The 26202-nt window shown below is 38.5% G+C and overlaps 1 long non-coding RNA gene across 1 annotated transcript in view; it reads left to right on the plus strand.

Moving 5' to 3' along the window:
* The first annotated feature begins 13578 nt into the window (after positions 1-13578).
* The window catches only part of LOC145538979 (uncharacterized), a 29444-nt gene continuing 16820 nt past the window's right edge, over positions 13579-26202 (plus strand). Inside the window, exons 1-5 of the long non-coding RNA XR_014077431.1 lie at positions 13579-13814; positions 14655-14818; positions 16404-16560; positions 17104-17196; positions 17846-17947. This is a non-coding gene — a long non-coding RNA (uncharacterized LOC145538979). The remainder of the gene's footprint in view (positions 13815-14654; positions 14819-16403; positions 16561-17103; positions 17197-17845; positions 17948-26202) is intronic.

The following is a 26202-nucleotide window of genomic DNA, read 5'->3' on the forward strand; positions in this document are numbered from 1 at the left end:
ACTACTATGCAATTATGTTAGAAATCAATATCAAAAAATATTTGAAAATAACCCACATACTTTCAAGTGCAATGTGACATTTATCAAGAGAGATCTTTGACTTAGCCATTGAAAGCCTCAATAAAGTTAGAAGACTAAGAAAACACAGGGGGTGACTGCAGAGAAGAAAGCATTTAAATTAGAAATTAATATCAAAATGAGAAATTAATACCAAAGATACTTTTAAAACCCCATGTATTTAGAAATTAAATATCTACTTTTAAGTGATGAGTGTAAGAATATAACTTATATTTTTTAAACTAATTTTACCTGTACTATTTATTGGGAAAAAATTTTACACTGATAAAATCATATATGCTGGCCTATGTCTAGGTTGTCTGTTTTACCCACTGTCTCCTATACCAGCACCATACTGGTTTAATTCTTGTGGTTTATTGTATGTTTTAATATCTAGAGCCCAAATCTCTTTATTTTTATAAAATTCATTGCTATTCTCACACCTTTATTCTTCCACTAAATAATTTCTTAAAATACTTCTCATTCAACATTTGTGAACAACTCCATTTATAGTAGTCAAGACTCTAGACATCAGAGACAAAAGCTCAAATTAAGTCAGCTTTAAAAGGGAGGAACACTATATGCAAGAATTAAACCCAAACTGATCATAATTCTATATGGAAAATCTAAAACTAGAAAGTGTCTGGGGAAAAAAATTTAGGAAAAAAATGTCATGGCCTTGGGTTTAGTAAATTTTTTTTTACACAGGACATTAGAAACAACCCATAAAATAAAACAATTGGCAAATTGAACTTATTCAAAAGTAAAAACTTTTGTTTTTTTAAAAATACTGCAAAGAAAATTAAAAGACAAATCACAGACTAGGAATAAATATTTGCAAAACATAAATTTGATGAAGGACTTGTATCCAGAATCTATATTCTAATCATATAATAATAGGAAAATAAACACAATTAAAAGTGGGCAAAAGATTTGATCAGATACTTCACTAAAGATATGAATGAAAAATCAGCATATGAAAAGATGCTTGATTTTGATTTGAAAGCAAACTGCTCCTCACATAGACTGGTTAGCACCACTAGGGTTATTTAATTATGATTCTGTAGAAAAATTCCAGGAGGTCCAATTATTCACAATAAATACTGGAAAAATATTTTAAAAAGACGCTTAACATCATTTTTCACTAAAATTACAAGAGATACCTATTAGAATTGCTCAAATTAAAAGAGGAAAAAAAACATGAAATGCTGGTAAGAAAGGAACAATAGAAATTTTCATTGCTGGTTGAAATGCAAAACAATACAGCCACTTTGAAATAGTTCAGAAAATTCTTATAATATCAGAAATATATTTACCATAGTACTCAGCCGATTCCACGTTTGGGTATATTTACCCAAGAGAAATGACAACGTGTCCATATAAAACCCTGAAAAACAATTATTTATTGTGGCTTTCTTCATATTCACCAAAAGCGAAACAGTCTATATAATCATGAACCCATGAATAAACAAAACTGTGATATATCCATACAATGCAATACTATGGGCTTCCTTGGTGGCTCAGTCAGTAAAGAATCCACCTGCAAAGCAGGAGACCCAAGTTTGATCCCTGGGTTGAGAAGACCTCCTAGAGGAGGGCATGGCAACCCACTCCAGTATTCTTACCAGCCAAATCCCATCGACAGAGGAGCCTTGGGCCTGCAGCCCACAGGATCACAAAGAGTCAGACACAACTGAGGTGCCTAAGCATGCATGGAAAAGACAAAATTATAGGGATAGAAAAACACATCAGTGTTTGCCAGGGGCAGGGTAAAAGTAGGAGACTACACAGGGGTATGATGAAACTTTCTGGGGTGACAGCAATAATCTATATCTTGATTGTGGTAGTGATTATACAATTTTTATACACTGATCAAAATTCATGGAACTACTCATCTAAACAGGGTGAATTTTACTGCATGTAAATTGCGCCCCAATAAACCTGTTCAAAAAGGGGGAGGGGGAATCTAGAGGCTCATATAGTTAAGATACTGAGTGTTTTCTGGTTTCAGGCATGTTTGGCGTTGTGTATTTAGGCAATGTCCCTTGTCTTTCCTTCCTTCGTGTTCGCTTACTCTTTCCAAGTGGTGGGGCCCACCATTTGCTTCCATCTTACAATGATCTTTATAGCTCATAAACGCAAAACAAATTCTTCTTCTCCCATAACAATGGAAATTCTTCCCAAAAGACACTAATTGGCCCTACTTAGGCCTCATACCCATTTCTGGTCAATCAGTATCTGAGCTCTGGGAAACGAGATACTCTGGCCACCTTGAGTTATTTGCCCATCCTTGGGTGACAGGAAAGAAGGCCACATCAAATTTGCTTGATGTAGTAGAGGAGCAGTTTCCAACAGAAAGGGCAGCCAGGCAGACACAATAACAGATGTTCTGACACCCTCACTTGTGATTACCGCGTACCAGTGATCTATCTGCTGCTGTTGTTGCTCAACAATACTCAGCCAGGCCTTCCTCCCTCAAGCTGTGTTCCATGGAAACTGTACAGCATATTTTCCAGATTTTCATCTTGTAGTTATAAGCTTTCACTTACAATACATCATTTGCTATGGACACTTCTCCCTTTTTTCACATGAGCCCACGCCAGTGTCTTCAGGTTGGAATGGCTCTTCCATGCTGAGAGACTGACTTTAAGGTAGAATGCACAACTACCTTCCAGGCGGGGACCTGACCTGCACTTTGATGACAGCACTCCTAGGAAGTAACACTGCTTTCACACTTGCCTGGTTCTCAATGACTCACTCAGCAGTTGTCCTGATACAGAGCAAGAGAGGAGAAGACCAACAGGTGAGCCAGACTGACTTGCATAATTAATCACACTATACACAAGCCCAACCCAGGTACAGTGCTGTCATAGCTCTCTTTCAACTTCAGAGACTGATTATACCGTCTGTGGATTTTTTCAGTCCCCTCAGGAAGTAAACAGTTATGTTTTTGGAAGAAACCTTAGGGACTATTTAGTACAAAAGTCTCATTTTAGATTTCCTGCCCATTTAGGTCACCACAGAGCATTGAGTAGAGCTCCTGTGCTATACAGTAGATTCCCATTAGTTATCTATTTTATGCACAGTAGTGTATATATTTAGGGCTTCCCTGATAGCTCAGTTACTATCTGCCTGAAATGAATCTGCCTGCAATGCAGGAGACTCCAGTTTGATTTCTGGGTAGGGAAGATCTGATGTAGAAAGGATAGGCTACCCACTCCAGTCTTCTTGGGCTTCCCTTGTGGCTCAGCTGGTAAAGAATCCGCCTGCAATATATATATGTCAATCCCAATCTCTCAGTTCATCCTACCTGCCCGCTTTGCTCCCTCAGGGTCCATACATTTGTTCTTTATTTCTGCTTTGCAAAAAAAGAGGGGATATACGGCTGATTCACTTTGCTGTACAGCAGAAAATAACATTGTAAAGCAACTATACTCTAATAATTTTTTTTTTTTTAAGTCTGACTTTACAAATGAGAAAACAGAAAACCTGAGAGCTTCTGCTACAAGATCTTGGACTAGAATCTGGGCCTCCTAATCTTTTGACCTGTGCCCTTTGCCACTATTTTTGATGCTTTTCTTTTTTTTGAGATTTCCCTCTGGTTAACGATTTGTCTCTGAACTTTTCTACCACAAATGAATGTAAATGTTTTGAAATGCAAATCAGTCAAGGTTGCCACTCATTCAGTAATAGATTGTGATATTAGTGTGTTATCCTGGGAAGATGTAGAGTTTAGTGAGCTCTGAAGTCAGAAAGACCTGAATTTGAGTCCTGGTTATAAAAGTTATCATTTGGGTGACATTGGCAACTTACTCAGCCTTTTCTCATCAATAAAATGAGGACAGTAATAGTATTCCCTTTAGAGGATATTGTGAAGAATAAGATTTTTAAAACATTTAACATATTTAGTATAGAGTCCTTGAAAGTGAAAGTCGCTCATTTGTGTCTGACTCTTTGCAACCCCATAGACTATACAGTCCATGGAAATCTCTAGGCCAGAATACTGGAGTGGGTAGCCTTTCCATTCTCCAGAGGAATCTTCCCAACCCAGGGATTGAACCCAGGTCTCCCACATTTCAGGCACATTGTTTACCAGCTGAGAGAGTCCTTACTCCCAGTTTTTACTAAGAGATTGGGATTGACATGTATATTGCAGGCGGATTCTTTACCAGCTGAGCCACAAGGGAAGCCCAAGAATACTGGAGTGGGTAATAATAATAATAATAAAGGACTGCTAATTACTTAGCAAAATTAACTATCTTATCAAGTTTTCTCATTGGTCTATACTTCTACGCTAGTCAAGAGACTAGGTGGGGAGGGAAGGAAGAACAAAAATTTTTCAGTGGACCTAACAGACTTAAACTAGTGATTTTATTTGATGCTGTTCTAAGAAAATATTGATCTCTTATGAAAATACTCCATATCACTGTGTTGGATGTTGAAATGGGGGCAAATGATAGCTTTAGGACAAGAAAAACAACTTTTGGTATTTTACTAGATAACAGTGAAGTTTAATATCTTGGTCTCTTACAATTCTGGGGTTATATAGAAGGAAGCTCAGGTGAACATTTGGGAAGCTAAAGGACAGGATAGGTCAGGAAAGACTAGCCAAAATGGCACAGGAATGTAGAGCACATACAGAGTTTTCTTGGGTAAGTCAAGGAAAAGGAAATGGAAAGGCACTTTGGCAAAAAGGTCAAGTCTAGGAGATCAGCTGAATCAGTTCATTATAGGTCAGTGAAATGAAGGGTACTTTCAAGAACAAGTAGCCTGAATCAGAAAATTAATTGAGGATCTGAGTTTCATTATAAGGAGCTGGGACAATAAGACAGTGGATCATTTGATGGGAATTACTAACAATGACCCTGGGTTCTAAGAAATGAAATTACCATTGCCACTAAGAATCCCACATATTTTGTGCCCAGAATCAGGATTGAGCCAGACTACTGTAAAGTCAACAAACAGGATAGTGTGCTTAGTGACTCAGTCATGGGGGAAATATTTTAGACCAGAATGGGTAGTGATGAAACAGTGTCCTGTTTATAAGAAAGTCTTTCACAGTCTTCACATGACAACAGACGTTCACAATCCATATAATTTGAAATAGAAACAAAGAACAGAAAGCATGATTGCAGAATTTATAAATATATTTTGGTACATATGCCCAGAGGCATCTAAAAATATGGCCATGTTTTGCAAAATTAAGAAAATAAACTGAATACATTAATGATAAAGGCGGCATTGCACTACAATCCAACTGATATATTTGTAAATTATTTTCAAGAATATTTTAAGGCTCTTAGGATGCAGGTTATTTACTGAAGTGGGAAGTTTTCTTTCAAGTAACTTGCAATTATTCTATGAAATTCAGAAATGGAAAATTCTACAGCCATGAATAGTTTTGGAATCATGAATAATTTGTAAGAATATGCAAGGATGCTGAAAGGGATACTTTCACTACTTAATACAGCTGTGTGTGTTTGTGTGTGTGTGTGTGTGTGTGTGTTTAGTGGAGAACATTTAGAAACATGGGTGCAATGTGTGGGCCTGGGAACTACCAAAGGAAAATGGAGGGACTGACTATAAGGCAAATCAGTAATTACAGAGACCATTTTATGGTTTCCAAGCTGTGATTTATACATATCTAAAAACTCTGGATTAGGGTCTCAATGAAAAATCCAAGAGAAAAAACAAGGAAGAAGCTTAGTCAGAAGCCCCTATACCCATTTCAACCAAAGTGATTCTTCTTTTCATATGAGCTATGACTAGAGATTGATTCCATAGAACATTTCATTTGAAACAAAGGACTCCAATATTTATCTCAGAAAAATTGTTAAAGATTTAAAAATGAACAAAAATAGATTACTAACAATCCTGTCAAGCATCTCCTTCCAGGTTATTTGATTTGAAGAAGCCTGTACCTTTCATTGCCTTTGAAGTGTTTCACAGTCCTGTAAGTTATAAAATACAGTAATGCAAAAACGATTCTTGCCCATAGGAAGGCAAATTATTTGTTTTTTGCCTGAAATATTGCCTTGTGGATACCGACAAGTTAGCATCCATTACTAAACTTGTTTCTTGGTACTTATATGTGTGTGTGTTTAAATTTTGGGGGGAATTAATTGTTGCATCTTACTGGTTTCCCTCATTAACTAATAAGTTAAATAAAAGTCTTTGACATTTGTTCATTTTATGTTAGTATGAGATTTATAATTTTACATTTGAAGAAATTATCCTTTAAAACTTATAATTATTGGCAGCTATTGATGTAAACACCATAATTCACAAATAAAGAAATTGTAGTCTACTGAATCTAAGTGACATGTCAAAATGACAGTACATTGTTAGTATCTGCACCATGGTTAAAAATCAGATTTCACAATTTCCTGCCCAGTGTTGATGATGTTCATCTGAGAATCTGATCATTGCTATTTATAATTTGGTGAGAAGATTAAACTTATTAACACACAAAGGTTTACTGAATATCAAAGTATAAAGCCAGTCAATTAAAGTTTGCCACTTATAACAAAATTAGCTCTGTCTTATCTGAGAATTTATTTATAATATATGGTTTAGACTTAAATAGGACATCGCTAGACTGAAAACTAATTATTCTCTACTTCCCCAAAGGAGGTACCTTGTATCAAAGAACTTTTGGGGTCTTATCCTTTTTTCTGCCTTGACACACATGATGGATGAGAGTCACATGTATGACACACTCCCATGGACACAGATAAAGTGGTCTATTCATTATATACAAATTCCTGCAAGCTGACTATAACTTCTCTTCACTTCCTTCTTCAAGAGAACATATCAGAATATCAATAAATGGGAGACTATTAAGGGTTTATTCTGAAACATATATTTTAAAAAGGCAAATCATTGCCAGAATAGGATGTTTACACGGCTATAAGGAATAAATTATCTGAACACATTTCACATTTCACAACCTAGGGATTTACTCAACCCACAGTATTTTACCTCCCTGGTTGATAATCACTGGTTCAGAGAGATGTTAACCTTTCTTTTGAATAAAGGGAGCAGAAGCAGGTATCCACAACAAAAAGAAAGTAGAAATATTAAAAAAAAAAAAAAAAAGCTTTAAAAGAGATAACTAGGATTGAAAGAAAATAGATTTCTAAGGGAGAGTCCTGGACAAGAAAGGATTAAAGAAGAGAAATAGAGAAAGATAAAGGCCAGATAAAGTAGCCAAACCAAGGAGGAATGCATTCCAAAGTAACTCTTTAAGCATGTTTTGTCTTCTTGTATTTTCTGATATAGAAAGTCTATGCTCCTGTTACCGGTAGAATTTTGTGCCCCCCAAATTCAGATTTGAAAGCCTAATCCCTAGGGCTTCACAACCTGAGCTTATTTGGAGTTAGGGTTTTTACAAACATAATCAAGTTGAAATAAAGCCACTAAGCTAGACTCGAATCCAGTCTGATTGCTGTCTTTATAAAAAGGGGAAATTTGTAAATAGATATGCCCACCAAGAGAACACCGTGTGAAGATGAAGAAAGTGATTGGGGTGATGCTTCTACCAAAGCAAACCAAGACTGCCAGCAAGCCACCAGAAGCTAGGAGAGAGGGACAAAGCAGATTCTTCCTCAGGGCCTCCGAAGGAACCAACTGCACTGAGACATTGACCTTGGACTAACTTAGCCTTCAGAACTAGGAGACAATTAATTTCTGCTGTTTAAACTACCCAGTTTGTGGTACTTTGTTATCACAGCCCTAGAATACTAATATAATTCCAAGGCAGTGGCAGTAATTCTCAAGAAGAAGGGCTATATCCATGGGTTAGGTAAATGACTTTCCCTGCTGGGGGTCTAGAAACTGGAAAGAATTCAGGGCAGGGCAGACAAGGAATCAACAACTAAACAATGACTGCCAATTAATGTTAATTCAATGGAAAAGAAAGGAGGAAAATCAAATATTTTATTATGTCTATCCAAAACACATTAAAATAATGAGAGGGTTACCAAGTGCTTCTAGGGTTCAGAATTATATTTCTGGCAGCAAACAGGTCAGGCAAGGTGGAGTATGAGATAAGCCTGAAAAGTCAGACTCTTCCAGCAGCCTGGTTTTCTCCAGGTTTAAAATACTGTGGGGAATGTGACTGCCTGCAGCCTGAATGGTAATTAATTCTCCGGGCAAAACAAAACAAAATTAAAATGCATGCTAATTTTTAACTATTCTCTTGAAAGTAAGCAAAGTGCAGCTCTGTAAGTTTTCAAGGGTAGTAAAGAAAGTGTTACCATGCTTGCTCTCACTTATAGGACCTCTGGCTTTTATATCCCTGCATATGATTTCTCATAAACCTTTTAAACAGGGAAGAAGGGACACACTGGAATTAACAACATTGTTAAACAAAAATCAAGTGCATAAGAGTACATGGAGGATAAAGAAGACACAAACTGGCAAGAGTCACATCAGACTGTTAAACCAGTTTGACTACCCTAAGCTACTTTACTGTCATGGGAAAACGTCATATCACCAGTTATCCCTCCAGTCATTCCAGAATCCTGCTTCCCCACAACAGCTCTCTACTGTCAATAAGGCACGACCACTGTTTCCTTGTGTAGACCATGGTCAGAACCACTGTGGAAAGAAGCAGAGAGAGGCACACTATCTTGTCTTGAAAGTAAGTATGATTTCTTGACTGTCAGTTGTCAAGTAGCTGTCACCAAACTTGCATCACAATTCTGGGTATGTGATATTCTCTTATCTGAAATATCCCCTACAGACCCTAGGCTCTTCCCTGGAGCATCATTCCTCTTAGCTTTTCTCCTTTCTTTGGTTTTTCACTCCTTGTTCTTTGCTTCTTAGTTGCTTCTACTTAACTGTATTCACTTGCTAAATCAAGTGATTTTTTTACATTTTATACTTCTGCTCTTCTGGAACCTGGTGAAGAGCTGAACCTGATGGTCCCAGTTCCTATCCAGAGGACTTCCCCTTCTCACTAGGCCCATATATTATGTACCTTAACCTTTCTTCCTCAAAAATGACACTCTAATCCTAACATCCTTAGTTTCACAGCTGAGTAAATAATTAGGGTATATATGCCTGTGGTTGGAGAGGAAAGTCAAGTTCTTTCTTCAAACATCCACAGATCTACTCCTATCTTTTAAAATAAATAAGTAAAACATCTTTGCTTGCTCATTTTCAACATCTTTCTCTTCCCTTATTCTTGCTCCTCAGTCACTTATGTTGTCTCTTTGACAACATAAGATGAGGAATCAAAAACCTGGATTTAACTCCTAACCATTTTCCTGCTTTATAGAAGGAAAGTCCTTTAACTTTTTATTATTATTGCGCGTAAATGGGATGATTATCATCAGCCTGACTATGACACAACATTACTGTGAGAAGAGAATGCCTGAGAAATTCTGTATCTGATGAAGTTAAAAAAATTAGTATGTTAGATGTTTGATGTTTTACAATTTTGTCTGAGAGAAGAAATTCATAAGCTGGAGATGGATAGGTTAATTAAACCTTATGTAAAAAGTTAAAAAGGAGCATGAGTAAGAAGATATGGACCAGAAAGTGGTGTCTTTTTAATATTTCAAATCTTAAAATGTTAAACATTTGACCAAAAAAATTTGTGAGTATAAGACTATCTGAGGACAGTTTGAGGAGGATGGCATTTGCCCAAAACCAATAAGAGCTTCTGCTCATGCTACCGCCTTTTTCTGGAATTCTATTCTGTTTTCTCTCATACTGAGCTAAGTCTTTTTAGTTCTCTTTGATAATTCCAACCAAAATTGATCTTATCTCCTCCTGACTGCCCAGAGCACAGAAGATCTATATCATTTACTTTGGCCCTTAATTAACAGGTTATTTCATATCATCTAGATTTCTATGTAGTCTTCAATGTGTTAATATTCAACAGCTTCTTAGGTTCAGGTGATTTATACCAGTCCACAAGAGCTGAGCAAGGCTGTGGTTTTTCCAATGGTCACGTATGGATGTGAGAGTTGGACTATAAAGAAAGCTGAGCACAGAAGAATTGATGCTTTTGAACTGTGGTGTTAGAGAAGACTCTGGAGAGTCCCTTGGACTGTAAGGAGATCCAACCAGTCCATCCTAAAGGAGATCAGTCCTGGATGTTCATTGGAAGGACTGATGTTGAAGCTGAAACTCCAGTAATTTGACCACCTGATGCGGAGAGCTGACTCATTTGAAAAGACCCTGATGCTGGGAAAGGTTGAGGGCAGGAGGAGAAGGGGACAACAGAGGATGAGATGGTTGGATGGCATCACCGACTCAATGGACATGGGTTTGCGTGGACTCCGGAAGTTGGTGATGGACAGGGAGGCCCGGCATGCTGCGGTTCATGGGGTCGCAGAGAGTCGGACATGACTGAGCGACTGAACTGAACTGAACAGAGCTGAGCATAGTGTTAGATAAATATTATATGTTATCCATTTGCCTTTGCATTCTATCTTATGATGCTTTCAGATTTCTGCTTCCCTTCCCTATTCTTTTGAAAAAGTCAATTTTCTAAAATCATCTTCTGGATCTTGCAAAATTCTTTTCATAGTTATGCTTTTTCTTTTGAGTTTCCACAATAACTTTACTCTCCTTGTTCTGCAATATTTCTTCATGCCACCATATTGGTTCCTAGTCCCTATATAGTTAAGTATTGCTGAGTCCTCTTCTTTGATATACAAGTGGTCTGGACTGATATCTGCAACAGGGACTTCTACAACAGGGAGCTGAAATGGCCCACTTCCTGGTTTTCTGACACTTCGAACAGTTGGAGTTCATGTATACCATAGCCAACACTCTCCCTGTCTCTTTTCTCAACTTTATTTTACTTGTGAAGACTATATTTCCACACTTCCCATGATGCAATCAATGCTCTATCAATCTCCTCTTCTCCCGCCTTAGTTATTTTCCCCCTTTTTTCTGGTGTTATAGGTTCTAGCTGGATATAAAAAGAGAGGTCTTCAAATATTATGAAAACGGGTGAAGAAAGAAAGTGAAAGTGTTAGTCATTCAGTCATGTTCAACTCTTTGTGACTCCATGCACTGTAGCCCACCAGGCTCCTCTGTCCATGGAGTTCTCCAGGCGAGAATACTGGTGTGGGTAGACATGCCCTTCTCTAGGGGGTCTTCCTGACCCAGATATCGAACCCCAGTCTCCCACATTGTGGGTGGATTCTTTACTGTCTGAGCCACCAGGGAGGCTGATGAATATGCTTAACACTATTGATTATGCTTAACACCACTGAATTGTAATCTTAAAAATGGTTTAGATGATAAATCTAATATTGTTTTATTCTTTAACCACAATTAGAGAGAGAGGTCTTCATCTGGAACAAAGTAAAGGGAAAAAGCAGAAGACAGCATTATGGCTACCCTAAAAGTGATGGAGGGGCAGCTGCCAAGTTTTTATATGAAACAGAGCTTTTGTGAACCAAGGGGCATACCCTGAGGGTGAGGAAGGAGAGATGAAGGTCTTCCTAAGTACTGCAGTTATTCATAATAAAGGTAAGTCAACAGTTGAGTCTTTTAATCTAGATCCACACAACTTGTAGTGAATGGACATTCCCTCAGATGCCAATAATAAGTTGATTATCAGTCATCCGTTTTCAGTGTCACTGCAAGTTTCTACCTTTTTCTCATCTTCATAGGCATATTCATAGGAAGACACGACATAACTTTAATTAGGAGCCACTATCCAGGTGATCTTTTACACAAGAAGCCCCATTTTTTAAAAACGTTCATTAAACAAATTTCAAGTCAACTCTGTATTCGTGTTTAAAAGTTTTCAACTAAGAAAAAAGCAGCCTAATACCAAGTCCCTGAAAAATTTAGAAATGGATTAGAAAAGGAGAAGCAGTTTTGAACTATCAAGATGGGAAATGACAGGTCCCAGGCACTTTCAAGCATTTCAAGTCCAATCTAACAACACAGGAAAAGAAAACATTGCAAAGAGCCATCCTGGTAAGCTCACTGCAAAAACATTTTTATTTAAGGGAATAATTGTCTTCAACACTGGCCTAATGAGCTTTAGATTGTTCATTAGCGTATAGCCAACATTCTGTTATGGTTTCCAGCTGTGCAGAGACCACCAAGAAGACAGAAAACTAAGACAGCCCACTATCCTGTGGAATCAACAATTTGTGCATAAAGGTTATGGATTCCAGAAAAAGATCATCACTTATACCACAAATATTTACTGTATAAACAGAACCAGGTCTAGATCTCAAATGAGCAGAATAAGCAGCTTGCTTCCAGGGTGTGTGATAACAGAGAATTTCAATGTTTCTTCAAATTTTTCAGAGGCCTTCCTCTCTTCTCACCCAAAAGGCAATGCTCCCATTAATGCCAACTATTTGCATAACTATTTGCATTAACACCTATGCTTTTCTCATATCAACTAGTTGCTACCTTCAGAATCAGGAAGAAGGAATCCAATCAAAAGGTAAGTTGCAGTAGGAGAAAACATTTCATTTCCTTTTATTGTATTTAATTTGGTTCTACTGGGCTCATAACTATCTGAAGCCACCATGTAGGTACTGTGAAATATGCACAGATAACAGAGCACTGTTTGAGCCCTCGAAATATGCACAGATAACAGAGCACTGTTTGAGCCCTTGAGGGAGCTTTATGGTGGAGGAGGGAAAATGTACTATAGTTCAAGTGTCCATGGAGGAAACAAAAAAAAGAGGCAGTTGACAGTGGATTACACTAGGAAAAGGCAGTCTTAGGGTCCAATCAGTGATGCTATCCCAACATTTTCAAATCTTGATCCAGCAGTGCAGAATCTTTAGAGACTTGCTCTGATCCACTGACTGGAAAAGAGGCTATAGAGAAGGGTTGCTTTTAAAATTCTAGAATGTATCAAAGGCCCTGAATGATGCCAAATTATGTGAGTGGTCTTAGGGAAAAGTAAACACTACTGTCCATGCCTAACAAATTGATTATTTCACTCACAATATTTGTTGAGGGCCTTCTGTATGCCAATCACTATTTTAAGAACAGGGAATGTGTAAGACGTTATATAAACATGCACTACTGAGAACCAAATCCAGCCCATCCAAATTGGATCTTCCGAGTGTTTTGTTAGCCATGTGCCCCACACTTAGAAGGACGGGTCTCAGCTGAAACAGTCTATTATCTAGAAGATTTTGCACTGTTTGATCTTCGACCTTTGGCTTTCTTATATTGCCAGTGGCATTTAAGGATTTTTCAAGATATTCACTTGACACTATCTATGTTATTAGAAACCACTGCAGTCAGAAAATTAGAATTCATTAACAGGCAGATATTGTACTTGCCACTAAGATATATGGAGCTATATTTATCCTGCAGTGTAACATATCTGCTTCATCAGTGCAGGAACAAGGCAATCTTTCATCTGGATGAAATAGCCTTGAAAGCTTCGTCACTGCAGTGCAGCAAGAAGCTACTAAAATGGTTCTTCCTGGCCTCTTTCTTAAAAAAAAAAAAGACTGCACCACCTCCCAAGGGCTTCGGATGCAGTTGCTATAGTAACACTATATCTGAGTCAGAACTATTAACAATCACCATGGCAACAAGTGTCTCACTTGCCATTTCCAGAAACTCATTGCATTTGGACTAGAATCATCACACCATGTAAAAATGGGTGGGGCTTTCTTCTCACTAAGAAACAGGATACTTTCTCCAAATAACTTATCCCCAAAATATTTTAAATAAAATAAAACAAAAGGAAGTATAAGGGAATAATACTGTCATAAGCTGATTATCCTCTTTTCTGAAATACTGTAAGTTAATGGAAATAATGGTTAAATGTTAATAATTGATACAGTAGATTCATTTCTTCCAATAGGATACAGTAAAATCTTTGGTATATAAAAAGTTCCTTTCTATTTTGTAAATTCCCATAACTGCTCTATTTCTTCTGCCCAGTTCTTTTTTGCCTCTGCTAATTTCCCTTTCTTCTCTCTGTCAAACACTCTCTTGAATTGAATATTTAGCAGAGCAGAATTCTTTAGAGATTTGTGGATCGCACTTGTCAAGTTAGAAGCAGCAGAATCACACATATTTCTGGAATTACATCAATAATGAAGTGTGTGGTACTCCATGGGAAATGGCCACAGTGGAGCTGCAGGGCCATCTTATTTCCTTTCTTCCTTAAACACAAGATGGTAAGAATGGCCAGTGTCCATAGTTGCATCCAGAGTGTAGCCTCTGCAAGTGACTGGACACTGGAGAAGAATCATACTTTAATATACACAAAGCAGCTCTAGTTGCAAGATCTATTGGATCATCTTTGCTCTCACATTACCTTCCCTCCCTAATGTCCCTGTGTACCTCTTCACCTCCTGATCCTGGTGCCTTTATCACACCATGTCATGTCACACAATGATATTTTCTTGGGATCCCTGGTCTGGATCAGAGTTGCTAAGGCCAGATAATGTTGACAGGTAACTTTCAGAATAGGTTTTCTTGTGTATTGACCCAAAGAAGACAAAAACAAAACAAATTTTCCTTAACTAAGAGCCAAATTACACCAAACATCAAAATGATCTTTTTCTTTTCCAAGTATCTTGTTCTGTGAAAACAAAAGATTCTATGTTATGATGTGCCCTCTCTTCCCTCAGAACTCAGGAGAATGAAGCCAGGCTCCAGAGCAAGTAAACTTTGGTACAGAGAACACAACTTCACTAGTGATGAGAGAAAGGAAATGGAGATGACCCTTCTTTTCACTGGGAATATCAGGTTCTTTTTGCTCATAATTATGTAGAATGGAAACTGAAGAAGAAAGGTGGGCAAAATCAAAGTGTCTTATTAAGCCAATGTGATAAGTGATAGGAAGTCCTTGAGGAAAGGCTCTCTGGCCTATTTTTGAGAGGTTAGAAGGACTCCAAGGTCAAGGGAACATTAGACTGAAAGTTGAGGGCTACCTGTAGTCTAGGTGTTCAGAAAAAGGTTATATTTTATAATGCACCCACCTGTGAGTGAGGCTGTCACATTGCTGCCCTGACTCTGGTCTACCCAAGAAAATAGGAACCAGACTTTCTCCAGAAACTATAAGTGACATTAGAAATGTTCTCATTTACAATTTTTTTTCTCTGAAATGCTGTAATTTGTCTATACCCTGATTAACTATTGATTTTTCCATTTTTTTCCCTCCATTTTCTAAATGAAATTGAGCCAATGTCCCTCTAGAAAAGAAATCTGCCTTGTCACATGGTGTGGATAGTCAGACTAAGCGTCACCTACATATTAGTCAATGTAGGGGGGCTTTCGCTGGGAGATTCACACTCTGATGGGCAGTTTTCATGGCTATTTGTGTATCAATAAATCACAGAAGCACTAGCTTTGGACTCAAATCCCTCTTCCTTACCTTAATAGCTGTGAGACAATGAGTACAAACTTGATCACACTGATCTCATCTTGTCTCATTTTTGAGAGAGAGCTAACAATAACACAGGACTTTCCTGATAGGTCAGCTGGTAAAGAATCCGCCTGCAATGCAGGAGACCCCAGTTAGATTCCTGGGTCTGGAAGAGCCTCTGGAGAAGGGATAGGCTACTCACTCCAGTATTCTTGAGGTTCCCTTGTGGCTCATCTGGTTAAGAATCTGCCTGCAATGAGAGAGACCTGGGTTTGATCCCTGGGGTGGGAAGATCCCCTGGAGAAGGGAAAGGCTACCCACTCCAGTATTCTGGCCTGGAGAATTCCATGGGGTTGCAAAGAGTCGGACACGACTGAGCAACTTTCACTCTTAACAATAACATATAGTTTATAGAATAGTTTCAATGATTAAACTAATATACATAGAGCTCATAGCACAGTACTTGCCTCTCAGTAAACACTATTATTACATTATTGTTGGATTCAATTTGTCTACTCATTGCTTCCTACTTGGATAGTAAATATATATAAAATATATAAAATATTTTTGACTTAAAGATTGTTCATTCATTGATTCATAAATTCATTCAACAAATATTTATCTCTGAAAGGCAGGGACAAGATGCAGGCCTTGCCTGGTAGGAGTTATAATTTTCTAATACTGAAGAAAATAGTAGAGGAGGGAAATCATTGTAAATGATATTTCAGCTTCAGAATTAAACAACAGATTTTCCTCAGCTGGGTGGAGCGGTCAAGATTTATCTTTGTGGACTGCTCTCCTTCTCTAACACAACTCTTAATAGGTAAATATGCCCATGGGCTTTTTGTACTCCATTTGTGAAGCTATAGTATAGGTTGTCCCAATACTGTCATTAAAATTGCCGCTTTAAAGTGTTTGTTTCTCTTGGCTATAAAAATAAAAGTTCCCTGTAGACTGGAACTTGGCAAACGCAGTTTGATTAAGTTGGGCTATTTTTATTTTATGCTCAAAGGGAAGCAACATGCCCTAGTGAAACAAGATGCCTGAGGTCAGAAAACTGGACATCCCATTCTGACTCTGCCATTGAGTTATATTTGGAAAGTTCTTCAGTTTCTCCCTGCTTGTAAAAAAATGGAGACTAGTTTCTGCCTTCTATACTTTATTATAATGTGAGTAAAAGGATTAAATGTTATAACGAACCCTAATTCTCTCACATGCTGTCTCAATATAGTGAAATGAAAGTCACTCAGTCGTGTCCAACTCTTTGCAAACCCGTGAACTATATATAGTCCATGGAATTCTCCAGGCCAGAATATTGGAGGGGGTAGCCTTTCCCTTCTTCAGGGGATCTTCCCAACCCAGGGATCGAACCCAGGTCTCCTGCTTTGCCAGTGGATTCTTTACCAGCTGAGCCACATGGGAAGCCTATGTCTCAAAATGGGAACCTGTAAATACTGCTTTTACTGCTTCCTTATTCTAACAAATAAGAGCAGGTAAATGTAATCAATCTGGCCTGATTTAGCCCTGTGAGAACAGACCTAGCAAGTGTCAGAGATTAAACCTCTAGCAAACAGTACATTCTAAAAGAATTCAGACATGTGTGGGTCCAATGAGAGAACAAGGAGATAAGGTGCTCATCCTCTGAGCCTCAGTTCAAATAGCTGTTTACTATTTGTGCAACACCACTGATTTTTCACAAATTTCCTCCTCAGAAGAATTTAAAATATTATGAAATACACTGCTTTGAGATAACACTCTGCCTTCCATTTCTGCTGTCAAGGAAGGTCATGGAAGGCAAAAAACTGGTAAGTCACTCTTTGACAGTCCCTTATACACGCACGCACGCACGCACGCACGCACGCACACACACACACACACACACACACCTACAACTAAAGTCATTTAGCTATCCTTCATAGAGGCCATCTAATGAGTTAAATCAGCTGAACAATAGGCCTGAAAAAGCAGTGACACTGTCCAGGCCTAGCCTAGACTGAGTTAATTCCGTGAAATCAGCTGGGTGCTAAGAATCAGCAGTAATTTACATTGAATAGAATTCTGCTTTTCCTGGTGCTTCAGCTTAAAAAAAAATGTATCTTCTTTCTCAAAGAACTTTCAAGTCTGTTTATTTGGCAACCTTTTCAAAAAGGTCATGTGCTCTCTGTGGGCAGAAACTGTACCTTCTGTTTGTTTTCCTTATAGCAGCAAAGACAAATAACTTGTATATCCTTGTTAACAAATGTTTTGATTTCAGGGTTCTGTAAAGACTTTTCAAAAATTAATAAAACACTTCTTAACTGCTGCTGAGTTATGGACAAGGGAATCTATTCCATCTGGTCACAGTCAGTGCAGTTTTCTTTGTAACCCTGCCTACTGAGTATAGACAGTATCTGAGGTGTACATTGAATCAAGAGCACTCTAAGTAACTTTGTCTATTGTTTTGGGGTCTATTAGGGCCAGAAGGTGCAGATGGCCCAACTCCATCCTAATTAATCAAGCTGTGACAAGATGAAGTAAAGACGGACCTAGAAAACTGAGAGGAAGCACCATTTTGAGGTATTAAGATTATCCTTTTGATTTAGATAATCTAAATGCTATAATTCCATATTCAAACTGATTCTATTACTACCAAAGATCCACTCCAGACTTTGTGGTCTTTCTGATCTCCTGCTTTTGTTAAGTAGTTATTCCCAATATTTTAGGTTAAAAAACCAAAAACTACTTAGGGTTCTTTGATTGCTAGTAATAGAAATAACAAAGCTAATAGCTAGTTAATTTGATCAAAAATTTATTATTAGAATGTTAATGGACAATGATCAAATAGAAGGTCTTAGAACCCAAATTAGAAAAATAAAGTGAAGGTAGTTTCTGAAGCTCTCAGCATAATCTCATGTCTACTGAAGTGAGTGGACTCTTCTTGTCTCTCAGCAGAGTGTGACTAGTCACAATTAGTTCAGTTCAGTTGCTCAGTCATGTCCGACTCTTTGCAACCCCATGAACCGCAGCACACCAGGCTTCCCTATCAATCACCGATTCCCGGAGTTTACCCAAACTCATGTCCGTAGAGTTGGTGATGCCATCCAACCATCTCATCCTCTGTCGTCCCCGTCTCTTTCTGCCTTCAATCTTTCCCAGCATCAGGGTCTTTTCAAATGAGTCAGCTCTTCGCATCAGGTGGCCAAAGTATTGGAGTTTCAGCTTCAGCGTCAGTCCTTCCAATTAACACTCAGGACTGATCTCCTTTAGCATGGACTGATTGGATCTCCTTGCAGTCCAAGGGACTCTCAAAAGTCTTCTCCAACACCACAGTTCAAAAGCATCAATTTTTCAGTGCTCAGCTTTCTTTATAGTCCAACTCTCACATCCATACACGACTACTGGAAAAACCATAGCCTTGACTAGACGAATCTTTGTTGGCAAAGTAATGTCTCTGCTTTTTAATATGCTGTCTAGGTTGGTCATAATTATCCTTCCAAGGAGTAAGCGTCTTTTGATTTCATGGCTGCAGTCACCATCTGCAGTGATTTTAGAGCCCCCAAAATAAAGTCTGCCACTGTTTCCTCATCTGTTTGCCATGAAGTAATGGGACTGGCTGCCATAATCTTAGTTTTCTGAATGTTGAGCTTTAAGCCAGCTTTTTGAGTCTCCTCTTTCACTTTCATCAAGAGGCTTTTTAGATCTTCACTTTCTGCCATAAGGGTGGTGTCATCTGCATATCTGAGGTTATTGATATTTCTCCTGGCAATCTTGATTCCAGCTTGTGCTTTCTCCAGCCCAGCATTTCTCATGATGTCCTCTGCATCTAAGTTAAATAAGCAGAGTGACAATATACAGCCTTGACGTACTCCTTTTCCTATTTGGAACCAGTCTGTTGTTCCATGACCAGTTCTAACTGTTGCTTCCTGACCTGCATACAGATTTCTCAAGAGGCAGGTCAGGTGGTCTGGTATTCCCATCTCTTGAAGTATTTTCCACAGTTTGTGGTGATCCACACAGTCAAAGGCTTTGGTATATTCAATAAAGCAGAAATAGATGTTTTTCTGGAACTCTCTTGCTTTTTTGATGATCCAGCAGATGTTGGCAAAGTTAGGGTACATGCTTATTGCTTGACTGTCTTAGAAAGAGAATCTGGCAGAGAGAACCTCTAGGGAAGGCCGTGATCCTCAGAGATGGGACAGACACCCAAATCTACCAACTCACCAAGGTGTCACCCAACATGGGTAGAGAATCCACCCCCTTCTATTCTCTGAAGTATTAAGAAGCTTTAAGCAATGGAAAAACAATATTGGGTACCTCCAAAATCACAAACATTTACTACAGTCATCACCCACCTTTCTCTTCAGTTCTGGAGACATTATTAGATCTATTCTAAGTCTGTTAGCCCTTAATAGAAAAAGTGGGGAAACTATGTGGGCCTGCTATTTAGAACCTTGCTAAAGAACTTCTCCCATCAGCTATCCTAATCCTCCCAGTATACTGTAGTCCCAGAAGCTTCTAAAATAAAGACCCTGCCTATTCTTCTGTGCGCTTATGTATCATAGCATCTAATCCAGGTGCTCAGTTTAGCAACATTTTGTTAACACTGATACTATCCCCACGTGATTTGCTTGAAAGATGATGATAAGCAAAACAACACTGGCAGCTTTTAATATTTTCCAAGCTTCACAAAGGAAGAAGGGTTCTGTAACATTAACATAGTCAGACTGGTATAAGCAGCTACAGCAACTGGCTGTGTCAGGATTATGATGTCTAAACTCCCACCAAGCTGCTATCATCTCTCCATATGTCCCCTGGTCATTGGGAGCCAAGTATAGGATTTATAAAAAAAACAGGGCAATGCCTTTCTGGTCATGATACCTCTAACTGAGCAAATGATGAGGATGAGCTGCTGCTGCTGCTGCTGCTGCTGCTGCTGCTAAGTCGCATCAGTAGTGTCCGATTCTGTGTGACCCCATAGACGGCAGCCCACCAGGCTCCTCCGTCCCTGGGATTCTCCAGGCAAGAATACTGGAGTGGGTTGTCATTTCCTCCTCCAGTGCATGAAAGTGAAAAGTGAAAGTGAAGTTGCTCAGTCATGTCCGACTCTTTGCGACCTCATGGGCTGCAGCCTACCAGGCTCCTCCATCCATGGGGTTTCCCAGGCAAGAGTACTGTAGTGGGATGCCACTGCCTTCTCTGAGGATGAGCTACTATTTACCAAACCGGAGTGTTTAATAGCCATCATTCAAAAAGCATGTGGGAGAGCCAAGTCGGCACTTGACTTGCGTTCATACAAGCCTTCAAAAGAAAGATTCTGAATGTCCATGTTCTTCTGCTATTTCTCTCCAATATTTACACATTATCATATGACAGCATAATGTATATTTACTCTGATTACTAGGTCATTTTCGCTTCCCAGCTATTCGACTGATAATTGCTATTCACTGTTTCCTAAATGCTAAATGAGCAACGTGCTAGTGCTGATGAAAGTTGTATGTGCCATTTTAGCACTGTGCCAGGAAAAGAAGCTGGGACCACACGAGTGCCAGCTGCAAGGTTTACTCTGTACTGACCAAAACTTAGGTCCTCGTGTATTCATTCAATTTTTCAGAAGTTTATAGCTGCAGTGATATATTTTAAGTAATATAAATAATGATTTTTGTTTTCCATTTATGCTGTTGGTTGGCTCACTAAGTCCAAAAGATCCTGAATTATCTGTTTTAATTGGTTCTTTGCAGTGAATACATGATCCAAATAACTGCCAACTCTTTTCTATCTTGTGAATTTATAAACTTCAGTTTTTGTTATCTTTCTTGCTGGTTTTAAATGATTTCAGATTTCTGTACCAGCTATAAGAACACAGGGCTACTCTTTAAGATATAGCATTTCCTGCCCAGTAAAAACCCATTGAAAAAATATTCCTCTTAAACTCCAATTTTAGATGCATCCTATCTGCAACTTTCTAGGTCAGGCAAGGAAAGGAAGATAAAAGCTGAAGATATCACGCCTGGCTTTGTCTCCTGAGGTTTGGGGTGGAGATCAGTGACAGCACTGGTTTGACTTGATGAGTTTCATACATTTCTGGTTTCAGGAGAGCATACATTCAGAACTAAGTTTGCAAGCTTTGTAGAAAGAGAAATCAGACACTAAGGAATTAAAGCAGAAGAGATAAACTCTAAATAAAGCTCCATGTTCACCTGTTTGGCTACAGCTTTACTTTCCCAGTAAGGTGCAAAGTGCTAGATGAGCAAGGGGACCAGAGCACAAAAGCAGGCAGGATAAAGGGGGTGGAATACGGCTTGGTATTCCGCAAGTCTGCTCAAGGTAAGCTACAAACAGTGGAGCATTCCTGGTGCCTGCTCCATGGGTCTGCAGTTTAAACTGGGCAGACATTGTTGGGAGGTTTTTATAGGTGTTTCAGAAAAATTAATAGGGAAGTTTGGGAGTTTCTGATTATGGATCGAGAGGTGCCTTGGTAGCAAGGAAAACTTCAGTGAAGTCACTCAGTCGTGTCCGACTCTTTGTGATCCCCTGGACTGTTGCCTACCAGGCTCCTCCACCCATGGAATTTTCCAGGCAAGAGTACTGGGGTAGGTTGCCATTTCCTTCTCCAGGGGATCTTCCTGACCCAGGGATCAAACCGAGATCTCCCACATTGTAGGTAGATGCTTTACCATCTGAACCACCAGGGAAGATTAGTTATTTTTAAGCCACAGGAGAGACAATAAATAATTGTTCTAAAAGAGTGCCAGTGGGACTTCCCTGGTGGTCCAGTGGTTAAGACTTCACTTTCCAATGCAGAGGGTACAGGCTCACTCCCTGGTTGGAGAGCTAAGATCCCACATGCCTTGTGTCCACCACAAAAACCATAAACAGAAGCAATATTGTAACAAATTCAATAGAGTTTTTTAAAAAAAAACAGTCCACATCCAAAAAACAATAAATGTGACAAAAATTAAACAATAAGTATTTTTTGTCTATATGGATTTTGAAAGTTAAAAACAGAGTGGCACTACCCATAACAACAGCAAAAACTATTCCACAACAACATCTTTTCCAACTTCTTGATTTCACCCTTGCTTCTACTTTCCTAGTTCATTCTTCCTGCAGCACTGTCTTACCTTAATATGCAGACTATAATTATAAGATAGCCATCTGCTACTCTTCACTCTGTTTTGGGCTCCCAATATTTCTGGTGGGCCTTGGTATAACCTTTTGCATTTGTTGTTGTTTTTGTGTCTGAAACTTTATGGAAGGATAACTGGGCTTGTGTAAGAATGCTTGATAACATTCCCTTCTTATAAAATAAGTAAGACATCAAACATCTCCCAGGGTCTTGCCATCTTCACTTGTAGATTAACATCTACCACCCCTAACTTACAGGATTATTTCAGGAATCAAAAGACGTGAACATGTGCTTCATAAATTACAAAGTATAGAGACAAAGAGAGTTGATTATTTTCAATATAATATTTTCCTGATTAAAAAAAAAATTGGAAAACAAACACAAACATGGACTTATAGCTCTAAGTCAAGGCTAAAATGTCTCATTCCTCATTTCTGTGCAGTCATTCACCTGCGCAGCTCCTTTCCATTAAGGTGGCAGCATCTATCACATTTCTATATTGGTCTCTGATTCTCTGAATCCAGAAAATACATGGGAAATGGAAATTTCTGTATATTTCAGTGTATACTGCTACCTACATTCCTTTAAGGAGCACATCTTCCAAGATGTGCTGTAGCACATTTGCCTACACTCACATGCATGTGCACACATGTGCAAATACTCTTCCTACTCTGATGTTTAATTGATTTCTGTATGCTCTTTCAGAATGCATGTAGATGCATTACTAGGAAATTGTAGTGTCAGTCAAGATAACACAAAAAAGCAGCATTCTACAGTAGACAGAAGAATACCTTAGATTTGTGGTAGGCACAGATCCTGGTGATTGGGGATATTTTTCTTTAGGTCTTCTCTAGCCTGGATCTGCCATCATTTTCTTAGCTGATTTGTGTGTGTTTCTCTTGGTTTTACTCAGAACAGTTCCATATGTGTTAAAGGTAGTAGAGAATATTTAAATGCAGAAATGCTAAGGTGTTTATCAGTCTTGGTATGTGGTTGAACTGTTTCATCTTTTTCTATGTAAGTTATTTTACTGTCAAAGAAAAAGTTTATGTTATTTTAATTAACTAGCAACTATTTTTTATATTGATCCAGAAGACGTATTTTATCCATTGGTCTTCATCCTAGCATCACTGGACCTGTACCACCACCACATCTTTGTTCATGCACCTATTCCATGATATATGGATAGTGTTGCTAGGAGGCACTCTTGGAGTGCGGGTAGTGATAGATAACAGAACAGACATTGAAAACTTAGAGCTGTGTGAAGTCCCCTAATGCAGTATCCCACCCTAAATTCTTGGCTCTCAATCTAGTGCTAGCTTACTGCAATACCTGGTTTCCATTTGCATGTGTCTCATCTATTACATTTTCTTGTCTGAAAGAGGAATTTTAAAATAGTAGAAGCAGAGAAAGTTAAAGGCCTAATAATTATTCAGAAAGCAGGGTTGATGGTGGCAGGGAGCCAGCACAGGATGAGCCCTTGTGAGCACTTCTATTTTTCCTTGAGTAGCGGAAAGAGTTCAATCACATTCATCAAAGATTAAAGTGCTTTGAGCCTCCACAGCACTTGGAAAGAGATGCCTTCTTCTGTCTCATCTAGGGAACCTTAAGTTTTTCCATCCACCTATTAATTTTCTACATCTGGCACAATTTTTCCACCTTTCCACCAGGGCTTCTTAAACAAAACTGGTCATTCGGGACATTCATTTTTCCTTCTTTGGAAAAGCTTTGAGAGGCTTGAAGGGCAGGAAGAGAGGAATATAGGGTCACTCAGCAAAAAATGTGAAGGTAAGTTTTGTTTTTAGAACCCCTGATCTTCTGTTCTGTATGATATATCTGTTGAAGTGGTTCTGAAGATTAAATAGAAATGATTTGTGGCCACAAACCTGACTCATTCAACACTGGTCAAAAGCATGAGTCTGAATCAGGTTCAACTCAATTCAACAAGTATTGATTGACTGTCTAGGATGTGCTATCACAGGGTTAGCAGGCTAAAAAGCAGAAAACCTACAGAGAGGAGTGTGATTAAGCCTCTTTCACCTGCTGTACTTGATGCTTTTATGCCTGAATCTTGACTTACAACTTAACTCATGAATGACAGAAACTTTTCGTGGGAAGGTTTTGCTTTCAGAGTATCCCTTTCCCTACCCGTTAACTAGATACTGATTTTCCTTGGGAAACACCTCCTCCCACTTTGAATCCATAACATTTGGTGAAATTGATCCCCAGTAACAGGGGAAGGTACATGAAGCAGGCTAAGGTGATCAGCATTACCTTGCTCTAGCCACAGCAACTGGCTCCAGGAAGAGCACCCACGATATGATATGATATCATATCATAGCATATTATGACATAATATCAAAAACAATCCGAGCTAATCCTGAGACTATTTTCTGGAACCACAATAAAAGAAATGCCCTCTCTCTGCTGAGATTTCTATTTTTATTTTATTTTTAATTTCAAATTAATTTATTTATTTTAATTGGAGACTAATTACTTTACAATATTGTAGTGGTTTTTGTCATACATTGACATGAACCAGCCACGGGTATACATGTGTTCCCCATCCTGAACCCCTCTCCCACCTCCCTCCCCATCCCATCCCCCTCAGGGTCATCCCAGTTCACCAGTCCTGAGCACCCTGTCTCATGCATCGAACCTGGACTAAAAATGTAAGATTAACAGCCTAAAACTGCTGGCAAAGATACTGCCATTAAAATACAGAGACTCCCTGAGAAATTGTTCTAATCCAGAGATAAGGAGAGGCAAGTACCAAAGAGAAGCTGTTGTTTATTTAGTCCTTCGATCCACCTTTCCCAGAAGCCATTTTCCCTTGGGATTCCTGTTATTTGAACCAATAAATTCCCCTTCTTCTTAACCCAGCTTGACTTGAATTTATTGTCACTTTCAACTCAAAGATTCTTGACAAACTTTTCCCTGTATTTGATGAATCATCCCAAAGAATACTAACATTCCTTCCTTTAATCTTAATCTGAATTGAAAAAAGGAATAAATCATTAAGAAATAGTATTTCTTATTTTATATATGCTTTTATAAGTACGTAATTCATCTTAATATACCTTCCCATTGGGATGGATCCTACAAATGGATGGAGGCCAACCCTCATTTGCTGATGAGGGATGGATGCCGACATTCATCTACCCTTTGGGAGGACTACACTTAAAACTACTAACCAAGAATAAAACTTCATAAGAAATGAGAATGAATATTAGGATATTGGTACACTGGCACATTCATGCTGGGATATTTGCTTGATACCTCTGATAATATAAATACACTTATCTCACCCAACTATGTGCAGTAAGGGACTAATCAAATTCCAAAAGAGATTAGCAATTCTGCTGACCTGGTCTAAAACATCCTGGGACAATATCAATCTCCTATTGCAGTAGCATAAAGTTCACTATCTCAATAAACCTACTGTTTATTAAAGAGGGTTTACTACTTGCCAACTATCATGCCAAGAGTTATATATGTCAAACATTTTATTGAAACTTCATAAGACTTAATTACAAATCCTATTAAAAATTAGGAAACTGAGGTTCCTGAAAATTAATAACTAGTTAAGCTAGAAATGGAGACCTAAACTTGAAACCAGGTCCATCATATGATCTCAAACATGTGACTTCAACTATATTATTCTAATCTCATAATCCTCTCACCTTCCCATCGATTGCCCACTCTT

The sequence above is a fragment of the Giraffa tippelskirchi genome, chromosome 2, assembly GCF_054371585.1.
Source record: "Giraffa tippelskirchi isolate mGirTip1 chromosome 2, T2T-mGirTip1v1.2.pri, whole genome shotgun sequence".
In the NCBI taxonomy this organism is placed as follows: domain Eukaryota; kingdom Metazoa; phylum Chordata; class Mammalia; order Artiodactyla; family Giraffidae; genus Giraffa; species Giraffa tippelskirchi.